General features: G+C 47.9%; 1 long non-coding RNA gene across 1 annotated transcript in view; it reads right to left on the bottom strand.

Annotated features, from left to right (window-relative positions):
• Nucleotides 1-3,396: 3,396 nt before the first annotated feature.
• LOC135058269 (uncharacterized) overlaps nucleotides 3,397-15,476 on the bottom strand; it is a 30,610-nt gene continuing 18,530 nt past the window's right edge. The window contains exons 2-3 of the long non-coding RNA XR_010244716.1: nucleotides 4,211-4,349; nucleotides 3,397-3,752 (exon numbers count right to left, since the gene is read on the bottom strand). This is a non-coding gene — a long non-coding RNA (uncharacterized LOC135058269). The remainder of the gene's footprint in view (nucleotides 3,753-4,210; nucleotides 4,350-15,476) is intronic.

Genomic DNA, 15,476 nt, shown 5'->3' with positions numbered 1-15,476 from the left:
TCACGCCCGGCATTTTCTGTGATAAATCTCCTTCTCAGCAGACATCCAGGTGTAATGTACAAATTCATCCCATTCATTGTGTAAGATGACACCTGACCTCCGTCAGCTCCGAGCAGGTGCACAAATCAGAGATAAGCCTGAAATGCAGACTCTTCATCCCTTTATCCCGCATTGTAATCTGAACCCTAGCCAAATTAAATTGTGTTTCTACATTGCTACTTGTTATAAGAGGAGTGCGCTATTGCTCATACTCATTCTGATCTCCAGGGAGGTTTCATGCCCTATTCCAAGATGGCCACTGAGATTTCTACTGAGCATGTATGGGAGCCATCTTGAGACTGTGTAGTGTGACTTTGTGGGAGGCAGAAGAATCCTCCTGCTTAGCTACTATGACAGACATGGTTAATACCCGCTATAAAGCTGTTCCGCCATCCTTCCATGCTACCCATTTGCAGTATACACTCACCAGCTGGTGAGCTGTGTGAAACCCCACTCCGCTCAAGCTCTGCTCCATCACCAGTGTGCATGTAACAGTGAGTACAGCTGAAACTGCTATCAATAAACCAATACCTTGGCTAAGTAACTGAGCTGTTCATGGTTTGAGTCATCTGCTGGTGTCTGCCCATACAACTCTGCAATATTCACACCTGCACACAAATCATTCCCAACACTACGCACAATTCTACACACTACTGACCCAATGCCGCCATCTTTCCGGGCCTGCAGAGCCGGCCCAAGGCATAGGCAGTCCAGGCAAAAGCCTAGGGGCATCTGAGCAGGCTGGACATCTAAATTCTAATTACCAATTTGCAATTTGGTAGTTTTATTGCAGCTGCTGTATCTTTATTGCTCCAGACATAATCTCGCCTAGGACACCGAACTGGTAAGGGCCGGCTCTGCAGGCTTGTGTACTTTAAGGAGAATGTAAGCTAGGGATGGGTATTGGAAACCGATGGTACACATCCGATGCTTTTGCCCAGCTATTCCAATGGCTACCACCATCGTATGTTTTTTATTTTCCAATGTGTTTTCCCCTGATGATCTGGGGTGATGCAACAATACATCACATTGCAAAACACTGACCCGGCGACGGCGATTCATCAGGCATGCTTAGCAGCTCTGTCATCAGCGCATGCGCACATATCGGAACCATAGAAGGGTTTAGAAACGATGGCAGGGAAAGGCATTATCCGATGTTGGAAACGCTTCAACAATTCGATTCTGCCCATCCGATGGTCGTCCCCATCTAAGCACTGTAGTGCAAATCAAAAGTACTAGATTGATATTTATTTATTACCAGTTATTTATATAGCGCACACATATTCCGCAGCGCTGTACAGAGAATATTTGGCCATTCACATCAGTCCCTGCCCCAGTGGAGCTTACACTCTATATTCCCTATCACATGTACACGCACACACGCTAGGGTTAATTTGCGTTGGGAGCCAATTAACCTACCAGTATATTTTTGGATTGTGGGAGGAAACCCACACAAGTACGGGGAGAATATACAAACTCCACACAGTTAGGGCCATGGTGGGAATCGAACCCATGACCTCAGTGCTGTGAGGCAGCAATGCTAACCATTACACCATCCGTACTGCTCATACAGTACATAAATGGAGATACTATGTTATTGCCAGGGCATTATGTTTGAGAGTCAATTTCCTTTAAGAACACAGCAATGAGTCACTGGCTTATGGGTGAGCGTGACTGTCGCCAGCGAGAAGCTTTTACTCAGCCGTGGAAGAAAGGTTTCATTTTCCTACAGGAATTAGATATGTCGCTTGTATCATCCAGCTCCTCTGCCATTGTACTGACCGGCTGTCTCCTCTTAACTTACCAGCTTCTATAGAGATCTGCAGAATTTTGCTCCACTCCAATCACAAGTGTCATTTTCACAGATGAAATCTGCCAGGGATATTGTCTAAAATGGTTTAGCTATAAGACCACAAGCTGGAATGAGCACTTGTTACCTATAAGACTGCAAGCATCAAAATGACTTCTGAGAAGCCCCCAGTGATGCAAGAAAAAAAGCAGCAGCCTCCTTGGCAATATGTAATCATGTAGAAAAGACATAACACAAGGACAAGAAAATGAAAGTCTTAATCATTCAGTACAGACCCTTACTTACAACTGAAAATGTATTTTTGCTTTAGTTCATGATATGATGGGGGAGATTTATCAAAGCTTGGAGAGAGATAAAATGGAGAGAGATAAGGTACCAATCCATCAGCTACTTTACTGTCATTTTACAACTGGTGTTTGGAAAATCACAGATGCTGATTGGTTGGTACTTTATCTCTCGCCAAGGTTTGATAAATCTTCCCCTGTGTGAGTAAAATGATTTTCCACTGATGGTGAGATTTGACATACATCAATGTCTTAGACAGAGACGGGAATATTTAGTTATTCGCAAGGGGGAAAAAATGGCAGATCACCAGCTAAAACGTATAATAAATAAAATCTCAATATGCTTTTCGCTGTGCTAGGACTACACAGAGAGATAACGCGGGTAGGGTTTTAGTGCTTGTAATATTACAGACGTGTGCTGTATACTATTATTACTCGCATATATCAGAGTGCCACGCTCCCCAGGACACAGGGTATATATATAAAGAGGCGTCTGGAAATAGAACGTACAAGCTGTTCTTAGGGAGGGGGAGGCTCTAGCAAGACGTCATATCTTCTTTATACAGAGCAAGTCATTACAATTAGCGCGGAAGGCTAGAGAGAGTATAATTTCCTGTAGGCAACGAGTTGCGCAGCATCGCTATATGGATGCAAAGGAATAACATGACGTATAAATCGCAATATTTAGGCGGTACGGTCTGGTAAATACATTGTATAGTACGTAATAAGTGCATCGATAATAAATACACTGTGGATTCATTAACAAAACATTGGCGCTTTGTTTTACCCGATAACTGCAGTGTGAAATATGGCGGCATTATAAATAAATCACCTCTGTAAATTGCCCCTGAGTATAATAACTCGCTGTAAAGTAGTGTAATATTGTCTCGCTGCAAACAGTCCTCCTGGCAGCTGTGTCTTACAACAACTGCAATTACAGCAAAGATTTATTATTTGTTGTGATATCAGTAATAAAACGCTGGGTAATAAGCCCTGACTAGCAGGCCTCTGGGGCTGCGGTATAATCTGCCAGATCCCCCGGGAGGGCTCAGAGTGGGCACCGCTGGGCAGTAAAACCTTTTGATCAAATAAATTGTATTATGCATTGGTGACAGAGGCTCTGAGCTATAACCTTTCAATCCATTTTTTATTGCGCTGCTTTTTCTCTCTGGGTAAGTAGTTCCGGCAGAGATGGGGCTGGGATACATACAATTGTGAATCACCTGTGTTTGTGCAGTGTTCCATATGGTTGATTGTCATTTGCTCCCATACATTACCAGATTTTTGTTGCCACCAGACAGATACATCTTTAGGTGTGTACCCAGCTTTATGTCCCCATCAGAGCTTTATGTCCCCGTCAGAGCTTTATGTCCCCATCAGAGCTTTATGTCCCCATCAGAGCTTTATGTCCCCGTCAGAGCTTTATGTCCCCATCAGAGCTTTAGGTCCCCATCAGAGCTTTATGTCCCCGTCAGAGCTTTATGTCCCCGTCAGAGCTTTAGGTCCCCATCAGACATCATAGTTGTCGACTTGGACTTGCTTTTTTACGTTCGACATCTGGATTGCAATGGTTGCCACCATCACAGCGGCACTTCCGATGGCTGATGATGTCCATTCTGCTGCGGGCACCAAGAAGGAATGTCAGCACACATGCCTAGCTTCCCGGCTACACGTGCGCACTACCTATCAATCTATGGGTTACCGGGCAGTCCCATCGCCGGTACTAACGGAGCAGCTCTGCATTAACTCCAGGCTCCCTGACAGGGTCTCACCCACTAGGGTTAATAACAGCTGTTTTTGTCACACATGAAAGGAACCTGTAATTTAGAATTTAGCTGTAATATGTGCTCTTAGGAATAAATCACTGCGTGCGGATAATTATTCTGTGCTACGCCTGATTCATCTGTCCCGGCCTCTACTTACACCCACAACAGACCCCTATTATCTCCTGGACAAGGTGATGATTACAGACGTAATGGAGGCAGCTACATCACAGCTAGATGGTGAGGTACTTCACAACACAGCTACATGTGTATTTCTGCATCAGGCCCCTGTCACCTCTCCAGCTGTCACTCACCTGGTGCAAACTGGGGACCACCCGCCGTGGCGGCACCCACAGCTGGACACGCTGGGCCTTGGGGACGGCTGTAGGCCAAAGACTAGTGGTACGAGAGCAAGCGTCAATCCGTTTAGACAAAGGTTTCCCAGCTTCCGCCCTTGGATACATGGAAAGGGTCATGTAGGAACAGGAAGGATAACTTGTGCACAGATTATATACAACTAATGGCACGAACAGGGAAATCCCTAAAACAAGACATGCTTGTGAGATTTCTAAATTGTACCCCCCGGGCCTTGGGCAACTGTTTATAACTGATCGTTCATTGTAATCAGATGATTAGAGCGTCCTTAAGTGTGATTAATGACACGATTTCAGCTCAAGTATCTCCAGTTCGGTGGGGGCGCACACCGCACACCCTGCACCCATTAATTTAAATACTTACCCTCCGTAGTCCCGCGGCGCTGCAGCAACGCTGCCGGAATCACTGGAAAATTGGCCGCCTCACCATTTTTCCGGAGATCTGTGCATGCACTGTAGACTCTGGGACAGCGCTAGGGTCCCCTAGGGACCCTAGTGCCCAGAGTCTACACAGGACTGCCGGCTAGAGAGGAAGGGGGGCAGCCGGAGCCTGCATACGGGCCTCATTCTCTCTAGAAACGCCCCTGGGGTTTGGGTATGGCTTACCGACCGCAGGATCCCGGCAGCAGAATGCCGGCGGGGGGAGGTGGGGGCGAGCGCAACGAAGCTCAGCGGCGAATAGTCCCTGCTACTGTTGGGATTTAGAGGGGGGCGCGATGTAGGGGGAGGTATTGTGACTGGCGGTTTCCTGATCACCGGTCACATGACTACATCCCATATAAGTTCCAATTTACACATCAGTTATACTGTCCCAGCATCAGGTATAAGATGGCGGGGCTGGCAGAGACACGGTCACACGCTGAGGTGCGCAGTGTGATCAGATTTCTTGCGTCTAAAGGGCACATCAGCAGCTGACATTCATCGCCAACTTGTCGCAGTGTACGGTGATAGCGTCACGTCATGGGAACCAGGTTTGGGTTTGGCGTACTGCTTTTGAGAGACGAACAGCGATCCCACTGGTGTAACGTTATGCAGCCATCCAAAAAACGTTGCCGCCCGCCCCCGTTTGAGCCAGTTCACCCCCGCAAAGTCGTGTCGCCGCCCCGGACCGCCTTGTGAACGCCTCTGCCTGTCAATCAGGCAGAGGCGTCCGCATTAGCGAGATGCTATCGCATATCATCGCAGACGCAGTACGGCTCCTGCGCGTGCGCATTGGGGGAAAAAATCATCAGTATGCAATGCGATCCATACTGAATAAGGCCCATAGTGATAAATGAACACTGAGGGGTAAATTTACTAACATTAATGGCCAAAATTTCATATTTACTAAAAAAATCGATTTTGGATTATTTTAAAAACCCAGTGTCGATGTTTTGACCGATAATTGTTTTGTTTTTTAAGTCAGTCAGTTTTTTGTCAGTTCCATTAAATCCATTATTACATGAAACAACGTTTATTCCTTTTCTCCATACGTATGATCTAACGTACCCGGCAAGTATCGAGGTTATAAGAGGGACAAGTGGCGGAAAGGGATGAAGGTCACTGCCGTGAGCTGGAAACACTCTGACGTGTTGGTAGGTACGCATATATGTATAAGTCTTAAGTCACACTGAAGGCGTCGGGTTCTCTATGTGGACATTTCATTCTGCCTTGTGAAATATGAGCTAATTTAAGGACTCGTTAGGCAGCCAACTTAATTGGGAGTGTTATGTGAATTGTTTATATACACATAGCGGGGTATTCAATTAGAGAAAAAGTAGAAGATGGAAACTCCTATCACAATGGCGCCTATAAGCTGCCCTGGGCTGCGGCCCTCCTTGGAGTGTCACCACACTCCCTTACAAATGGTAGATACAAAAAGGTGGAAGGGGATGCAACCCTTGGCGCTGTATTTATAATATTTAACGTTCTAGGTGTACATGTATTAACAATGATACAATACGTTCCTTTCAGTAGGTCCTCGAGATTTTTTCTCTCTTATCTTCTTCTCACATTCATCCAGTGTTATTTTCCAATGAGGTGAATAATATGTAAAAAATAAAGATAATATATGTGTAGAACAGTCTATGTCTCTATATAACACACTGTGCAACAAAAGTCCTTTGTATAGATGATCAGAGGCGTGGCTTAGGCGTACCCCAACTCACACTATTCAACGTGAAACTGTACGTATAAAGGTATCTTTCTTTTCCTCTCTCCACCACCAGATCACCAATTTTACTGTGTTTTTTTTATAGATTGGCGTACCCCACTCACTAGGTTTATAAGGTGAAGGAAGCACATAAAGGTATCTATATCTCCAGATGCGTACCCTACTTACAGGGTTTAAAGATGGCCACAAGCATATCAAGGTTTCTTTTTCCCCTTGGTTCTCAACTGGCAGCGGTTTTATATTTCTGCACAGTCTCTCTCAGTGTCGGGTATGTGGAAAAAGAGATTAAAAAACAAATGTGTAGACTGGACCAATGATTTTAGTGCCAAAACAAAAATTGTGTAGGAAGACACTCTCTCCTGTTTAGGAGGAGAATGTGTCACAAAAATATATATACACCTATAAAGGTATAAATAATATAAATAAAGGTATAAAGGTATAAATACCCCACTCACAGTCTAGCTGGTTTTTGCCATGCACATCAGGGTTTCTTTATATCCTCTCTCATACAGTTCTTCTGAAAAACTCCCAGCCAAACGCATACAATTCCATAAATGTAAAAATCCATAAATTTGGAAATCCACGTAAAAGCAAAAAATTCTTGTATTTTATTTCACACCACTCGCCACATGAGAGTGGATCAAACAACAATGTCCAGAATGATACAGTACATGCAAAAATTTAAAAATAGGCAGAAAAAAAACTGGAATTTTCTTCTACATAAAAACTAAAAATTAAAAACGATTTTTACCTTACACAGAGTCTTATTAGAAGGTAAAACTGGAAAAAATGGCTGTCCACACTCCTCCTGTCGACGCGTTTCGGGTCTGTATTTGGACCTTTATCAAGACATCTCATGTGGCGAGTGGTGTGAAATAAAATACAAGAATTTTTTGCTTTTACGTGGATTTCCAAATTTATGGATTTTTAAATTTATGGAATTGCATGCGTTTGGCTGGGAGTTTTTCAGAAGAACTGTATGAGAGGGGATATAAAGAAACCCTGATGTGCATGGCAAAAACCAGCTAGACTGTGAGTGGGGTACGCTTGCTGGAACCTCTTTTTCTTCTTATATATATAGAAACCGTTATGTGTATGTCATCTCCCCCACTTTGTGTAAGTGGGGTACGTTCACTTTAAACCTCTCATCAATTCACGGGGTGTACTTTATAATATTTCACACACCATAAAGAAACAGGGTATATACATTTTTTATTTATGAGGATCACTACACCTTCATAGTTATATACCTTTATAGGTGTATATATATTTTTGTGACACATTCTCCTCCTAAACAGGAGAGAGTGTCTTCCTACACAATTTTTGTTTTGGCACTAAAATCATTGGTCCAGTCTACACATTTGTTTTTTAATCTCTTTTTCCACATACCCGACACTGAGAGAGACTGTGGAGAAATATAAAACCGCTGCCAGTTGAGAACCAAGGGGATAAAGAAACCTTGATATGCTTGTGGCCATCTTTAAACCCTGTAAGTAGGGTACGCATCTGGAGATAAAGATACCTTTATGTGCTTCCTTCACCTTATAAACCTAGTGAGTGGGGTACGCCAATCTATAAAAAAAAACACAGTAAAATTGGTGATCTGGTGGTGGAGAGAGGAAAAGAAAGATACCTTGATACGTACAGTTTCACGTTGAATAGTGTGAGTTGGGGTACGCCTAAACCTTGCCTCTGATCATCTATACAAAGGACTTTTGTTGCACAGTGTGTTATATAGAGACATAGACTGTTCTACACATATATTATCTTTATTTTTTACATATTATTCACCTCATTGGAAAATAACACTGGATGAATGTGAGAAGAAGATAAGAGAGAAAAAATCTCGAGGACCTACTGAAAGGAACGTATTGTATAACTAGGTGCTTCATCGCGCCCTACGGGCGCTCTTCACACCGTCGCAAGGGGCTACGCCCCCTTAACCCTTGCATGCCTTTCTGGGGTTTAATATTTGTATTATATGGAGTATTACCTGCATTCCTTTGTTAGTGGTTAAATATTGCACAATGAAAAGGCGTGCAATGGTGAAGGAGGCGCAGCCCCTTGCGACGGCGTGAACAGCACCTGCAGGGCACGATGTACAGAATGTAGCGGGTGCGGGGTTGACCGCGGATGGTGTCTGTAGATGCTGCGGGTTGAGTGGGGGGCAGAAGTGGGAGTGGGGCCCGGATGGGGAAGGTTTGGGAGGTGCTGCGGGTGGGGGAGGGGCAGAGGAGTGAGGGCTGCAGATGGGGGAGGGGTCCGGAAGCACTGCAGGTGGGGGAGGGGTAGGGGTGCCACGGGTGGGAGAGGGGCAGGTGTGGGGATGTTGTGGATGGCTGAAGGGTTCCGGAGGTGCTGTGGGATGGGAAGGGACGGGAGTGCCGGGGGTGGGGTAGGGGACCGCAGGCACCATGGGTAGGGTAGGGGCAGGTACGGGTGGTGCGGCGGATGGGGAAGGAGGTCCGGAGGTGCTGCAGGTGGTGGAGGGGCAGGTGCGGGGGTGCCATTGGTGGGGGAGGGGTGGGTTAGGGGGGGACCGCGGATGGAGGAGGGTGTCTGCAGATGCTGCGGGTGGAGGGGGGCAGGTGTGGAGGGAGACATATAAGGGGGGTGAATGGTGGAGGGGGCCTGGAGGTGCTCTGGGTGGTGAAGGGGCGGAGGAGTGGGAGCCGCGGGAGGTGTAGGGGGTCTGGAGGCACAGCATGTGGGGGAGGGGTGGAGTGCCGCATGTGGTGGAGGGGAAGGTGCGGAGGTGTGGTGCATTGGGGAGAGGTCTGGAGGCGCTGCGGGTACTGTACCTGCCAAAAAGGTAGTTGAAGGGTATGCAGTAACAGGGCCAGGACAGGGGTGACAGGGTCAGAACAGGGTTGACGGGGCCAGGACAGGGGTGACAGGGTCAGAACAGGGGTGACGGTGCCAGGACAGGGGCGACAGGGCCAGGACAGAAATGACAGGTACAGAATAGGGGTGACAGGGCCAGGGTAGGGGCGGCAGGACCAGGACAGGGGTGACGGGGCCAGTATAGGGTTGACAGGGCAAGCACAGGGGTGACAGGGCCAGGATAGGGGTAACAGGGCCAGCATAAGGGTGACAGGGTCAGGATAAGGGTGAAAGGGCCAGGATAAGGGTGAAAGGGCAAGGCCAGGGGTGACAGGGACATGACAGAACACAGGGCACGGGAGAGATTGGTATTAGGGACAAAACAGTGGTGACAGACAGATGTGTCTTACCGGAGTCACTGCTGCTGGCTGCTGCTGTTCCACTCCAACCTGTTAGGATCTGCTGCTGGTGGAGACCTGGCATGGCTGACTCTCTCAGGCTGGAGTCCTGCTTCCTCTGCCCGTCCGCATCCCTCCCCCCCTCCTCAGTCACACACCGCAGACCTCGCGCAGCTGCCGGGCACTGTGGTAAGGGGAGACTGGAAATGACTGGTTAGCCCCCAGAAGATGCTGCGGCTGGAGGGAGGAGGGGGTCATAGCATGCACGTGGCGCGGACCTCGCGGCTGCCGGCACTGTGGTAAGGGGAGACTGGGAGTGACTGGTTAGCTCCCAGGAGACGCTGCGGCTGGAGGGAGGAGTGGGTCGGAGCCTGCAAGCAGCCCAGATTTCTGCAGCACTACCCGCCAGCTAAAGTGTGTGAATAAGCTGGGCGCACCTCACTGCGGGTGGCAGCGCTGCAGCTAGCGTGGGGTTGCCGGGGCTGGAGATAACAGAGGCAATACGGAACCAGCACAGCAGCAAGTGCCCCACAAAACTGCTAAGAAGCGTGGAGTGTGCCAGAAAGTGACGCTCCTCCGCGCCAGAGAGACCCTGCTGAGTATGCCGATGTGGGGGGTCAAGCACACAGTGAGCCGGTGCCCGTCTGTCTGTATGACATACCCCTCACACACCCCCATACCTCCCAAATGTCCCGATTTTCGCGGGACAGTACCATTTTTTGGGGTCCGTCCCGCTGTCCCACCCGCGGGTCGCAGTGTCCCGCGGTGGGGGGGGGGGGCAGTTGGAAAGCTACTGTACTCGCTGTTCTGCTTAGCAGAGCAGCGGTGAATAGTGGAGACAGAGGGAGAGGGGGCATCAGGGGGTACGGATTAAGGGGGGGTTCCAGCAGCAGAGCCGGATTAAGGGGGGGGGCAGGGGGTATGTACCGTTGGCCCCACAGTTTTAGGTGTCCCCCCGACTGGAGTAGCTCTGTCCCAGCTCAGAAGCTCCCCCCCCCCCCCCGTCCTGCCAGCAACAACGGCAGCATTGTGCTACAGTCAGCACACGTTGCTGCATGTTGGCAGGTCTGTGGTGTTGCAGGGAGGCAGCAGTCTCCCTGCTTTCTTCTGCCTGTGCAGGTGTGTAAAGGGGAGCGACCACCTCCTCTGGATTTAGCCCTAGTTGAGGGGCCAAAATCCCATTTAAAAAAAATAAAAAAAAAATAAAAATCGGAATTTGCATAAGGGGGCGTGGCCGCGCGGGCGCGATTAGGCCACGCCCTCAACCCCACAGCAGGCACAGCAATGAGATATGGCTCCCCTGTCTAAAGTGCCCTGGGCCCCCCGAACTCATAATCAGCCCCTGGGGGCATGCCAGCAGCTCACAGAGCACTGGGCATGCCCCCTCACTGACGAAAACGGGGGCCCTCCCGTGAAGCCACGCCCCCTTTTCGCTGAGTGTGTGTGTGTGTGTGTGTGTCCCTCCTTCTGCCTGAAGAAAGCTCCTGCAGAAAGCTGGGAGGTATGCACCCCTGCCTGTGCCATGCCCATACCATCTGCTCCTGCTCCAAGTCTCCTATAGATTTACCCAGATCTGTGACTCATTTGACTAACTCCGCCCACTGTTTTGACTCCGCCCAGCGTTAGCAAATGAAGCACAAAGTCACATTATATAGGCTATTGGGCTATATGGGCTATTATATAGGAGATTGTTAATACATGTACACCTAGAACGTTAAATATTATAAATACAGCGCCAAGGGTATTCAATTAGCTCCGACTATTTCCGAGCTATCGAATTCACCTTCCTGCGTATTCAATTGCGGGACGTTTTCGGCTGTTTTTAAGGCATTTTAGGTGCGTCTAATTCTGCACTCTCCTCTCCCACCTGCACTTATTTTGCACCTATTTTGGGGACGGAGAGGTGTCGCTCAGGAGAATCATGGGCTCCCCGTGTGTACGCTGCTATATTACTGCTGGCTGTGAAGAGGTTAATGTACAATGTCATCAGACGGAAATGATAGCGATGTTTTTCCACCCTGAAGATCAGGAGATGTCATCTGTGTACCAGCCGGCTCCCCCTCATGTGCTAATCACTATACAATTTCCACTCCAGTGGCCTTAGTCACCAAGCCGCATCTCTGTATTCTCAGCTCTGTCTGCCACCATGTAATAGCTCTGACATCATAAGATGTCACCCCCCCCCTCCCTCCCCTCTCCATCTGCCCTCCCATGGGGGAGAAGAAGTGGTCATATCTATCTAGTGTATTATTCCACTGCACACAAAGCACAATCTTCCATAGAGGACACCTATACAATAGCCCGCATGTAACAGGGACCAGATATACTGTAAGGGGGGGCATCCTGTTAGAACAGTGAAAAACTGTATTTTTTTTTTTTTGCTTTTGCTTTTTTTTAGCTGCAATTTTTATTTTTTTCTGCCCCATTTTTTCCTTTTTTTTGGCGAAAAAAACATATAGGATCCACAAAAAGCCGCAGAACTGTGTATTTTTTACGACCGCGATTGGCAAATAAATGCATACTTATCATGGATTTGGTTCCGTCTGCCCATGCGCATCGGACCATAGGCCCAGATTTGGCGCCACTAGTTAAAAACAAATAAAAATAGACACAACATTTTTTTTTTTAAACTTACAAGGCAGACAAAACGCATTACTGAGCGAGCAAAAACATTTTAAAACGATTTCCATCTGTTATCTCCGATCTAAGATGGTGATTACAGGACAAGCGGTGTCAGGAATGAATGGGGGAAGGTCAGAGGCAAGGTCAGGGAACAGTGCGAGGCCAATGGCAGAAATCCACACAGGAACCAGAGATCAGGAACACGGTCGGATAACAAGCAGAGGCCCGTACGGAAACACAGATCAGGAACAGGAGGAAACGCAGGATTAAGGGCTAAAATCTGATCTGCTAACGCGTTTCTGTGACAGAGCAGGACGCGGTATCCCTTGTACCATTCACAGGGATCCTCAACACAAATATGTCTCATGGGGCGCAATGGTTGCTGTTTTCCAATTTGTCTACAGGCATTTTATAAACTGCAGCTTAATAAATGCAGATCTGTAATCCCAGCGTGTATGTAGCAGTATTGCGTCACTGTGACTGAAACATAGCGGGTCATTCCGAGTTGATCGCTCGCTAGCTGTTTTTAGCAGCCGTACAAACGCTATGCCGCCGCCCACTGGGAGTGTATTTTAGCTTAGCAGATAAGCGAACGAAAGGATCGCAGAGCGGCTACAAAATAATTTTGTGCAGTTTCTGAGTAGCTTCAGACCTACTCAGCGCTTGCAATCACTTCAGACTGTTCAGTTCCCATTTTGACGTCACAAACACGCCCTGCGTTCGTCCAGCCACGCCTGCATTTTTCTTGGCACGCCTGCGTTTTTCCGAACACTCCCTGAAAACGGTCAGTAGACACCCAGAAGCGCCCACTTCCTGTCAATCACTCTGCGGCCACCAGTGCGACTGAAAAGCTTCCCTAGACCTTGTGTGAAACTACATCGGCCGTTGTGAAAGTACGGCGCGTGTGCGCATTGCGCCGCATATGCATGCGCAGAAGTGCCGTTTTTTTGCATCATCATCATTTTCAGCGAGAGATCAACTCGGAATGACCCCCATAAGCCGTAAATGCAAAACAATGAATTGACTACTGTGGCGGATCATATATATATATATTATATATGTATACATACATACATACATACATACATACACACATGCGCATCTATATGTATAACTGTGGCTGGGGCATGGTCCGGGGCTGGCTGTTTGCAGAGGAGGATGGTAAGAGGTAGGTGCACTCTCGGGCCTGTGAATTAGGTTGGGTCAGATGGGATTTCAGTCTATGACATTGAGAATCCCTGTGACCGGTGAGTCACTGGTTACTGCAGAGATAGATCTCTCAGGGATATATCAAACAAACCACAAAGCCGCCGTGCCTGGCTATTTATATACCGCGCTTTATCTTATATCCCAGAGTGTCCAGCTCACTGATACCCACCCGTCAATCACTCCTTAACCCCTCGGATGCCGGAGAGAATCAGGCGACCTAACGCTGAGACGTTAGTAGAGTCGCTGACATGGTTCTCATCAACCACAATGTTATTCAGGGAAAAGAAAAAACAGATATAATTTGTTTAGTAGAAGCCGGACTTGTGGGAGCGATTTCTGACACTTCTGCGGGGACGCACATCTGCACTCTGTCAGGAAGTAATTACCCCCACATATAGTAATTACTGATGTGTTGCATATTTCTGCAGACGTTTTCCTCTTACTAATGAGGGAAACTCAGTCAGGCGCATCTGCAGGAGCATTCCCGGACGCCTGTCAGCGACGGGATTGTGCGAAGGATCCATTTGCACGGGCGTTCGCGAGGAGATTGACAGGAAGAGGCCGTTCGTGGGTGGCAACTGACCGTTTTCAGGGAGTGTCCTGGAAAATACAGACGGGATCAAGCGCTTGCAGGGCGGGTGTCTGACATCAAATACGGTCCCGGACAGGCTGTAGTGATCGCAGCGGCTGAGTAAGTCCGGGGCTGCGCAGAGACTGCACAAGATCTGTTTGTACAGCTCTGCTACACATGCGATCGCACACCTGCACAGCTAAAATACACTAACCCAGTAGGCGGCGACTATCTGATCGCAGCGCTGCAAAAATCGCTGCCTAGCGATCAGGTCTGAATTACCCTCCGTATTCCCGTCCGCAGCCGCCATCCTTAGTGTTTGTTTGTACCCATGTCAGAGACAGCCGTCTCACCTCTGTCTTTACCCTATGATCCAGCCCGAATGTTGGCCTACACACCCCTGTCACTCCTACTAGGTGGAACAGATCCGTGCGATTGCAAGGTCAATTGGGCAAAACCATGTGCACTGAAGCTGGGGCAGATGTAACATGTGCAGAGAGATTTAGATTTGGGTGGGGTGTGTTCAAAGTGAAATCTAATAATAGCAGCCGGTATTTACCCTGCACAGAACACTATAACCCACCCAAATCTATCTCTCTCTGCACATGTTACATCTGCCCCACATGCAGTGCAGCACGGTTTTGCCCAATTGCTAACTGTTTTGGTTTGGTACCGACTCTGAATGGGTATGGGTCATTGGGTCGACTCAACTTAGGTCGGCAGTCATTAGGTCTACCATGGGAGGTCGACATACATTAGGTTGACAGGGGCATTAGGTCGACAAGGTCATTAGGCCAACATGTACTAGGTCGACAGGTCAAAATGTCGACCTGGGTTTTTGGACTTTTTTTGGTGTCATTTTCTTCGTAAGGTGACGGGGAACCCCAATTAGTGCACCATGTCCCCTTGCTTTGCTCGCCATGCTTCGGGCAAGGTACCTCACTGCGCTCGGCACAGGTTACCGTTCCAATCGTAGTCCACGTGGATCGTCAAGTATGAAAAAGTCCCAAAAAATGGAAGAAAAAAAAAGTTAAAAACTCATGTCAACCTTTTGACCTGTCGCCCTAATACATGTCGACCTAAGCTGTGTCGACCTAACGACCGTATCCCCTCTGAATAACCCCCTATGTCCGAATCAGAATCAGCCAAAAAGTCTTCAGTCAGATAACATTGACAGCACAGTTGCACAATGGTTAGCACGCTGCCTCGCAGCATTAAGATTACATCGATCAACAATCAATTTTTTGCAGATTATATTAGAGCCATTTTAGGACAACTTTGTGGCGCTGATTCGGAATATGAAATCGGTTTCTTGCTCGATACATGGATCAGTTTTTAAGATACACAGATCTGAAACAACCAATTACAACAAACGCAAAGCGCTCAACTGCCACCTGACAGTAGCCGATCGCTTATATACAGAGGGGGAAT

Source organism: Pseudophryne corroboree, chromosome 3, assembly GCF_028390025.1.
Source record: "Pseudophryne corroboree isolate aPseCor3 chromosome 3, aPseCor3.hap2, whole genome shotgun sequence".
NCBI classification, from domain to species: domain Eukaryota; kingdom Metazoa; phylum Chordata; class Amphibia; order Anura; family Myobatrachidae; genus Pseudophryne; species Pseudophryne corroboree.
Note: the sequence above shows the minus strand (reverse complement) of the source record. Positions and strands in the feature narration are given on the sequence as shown.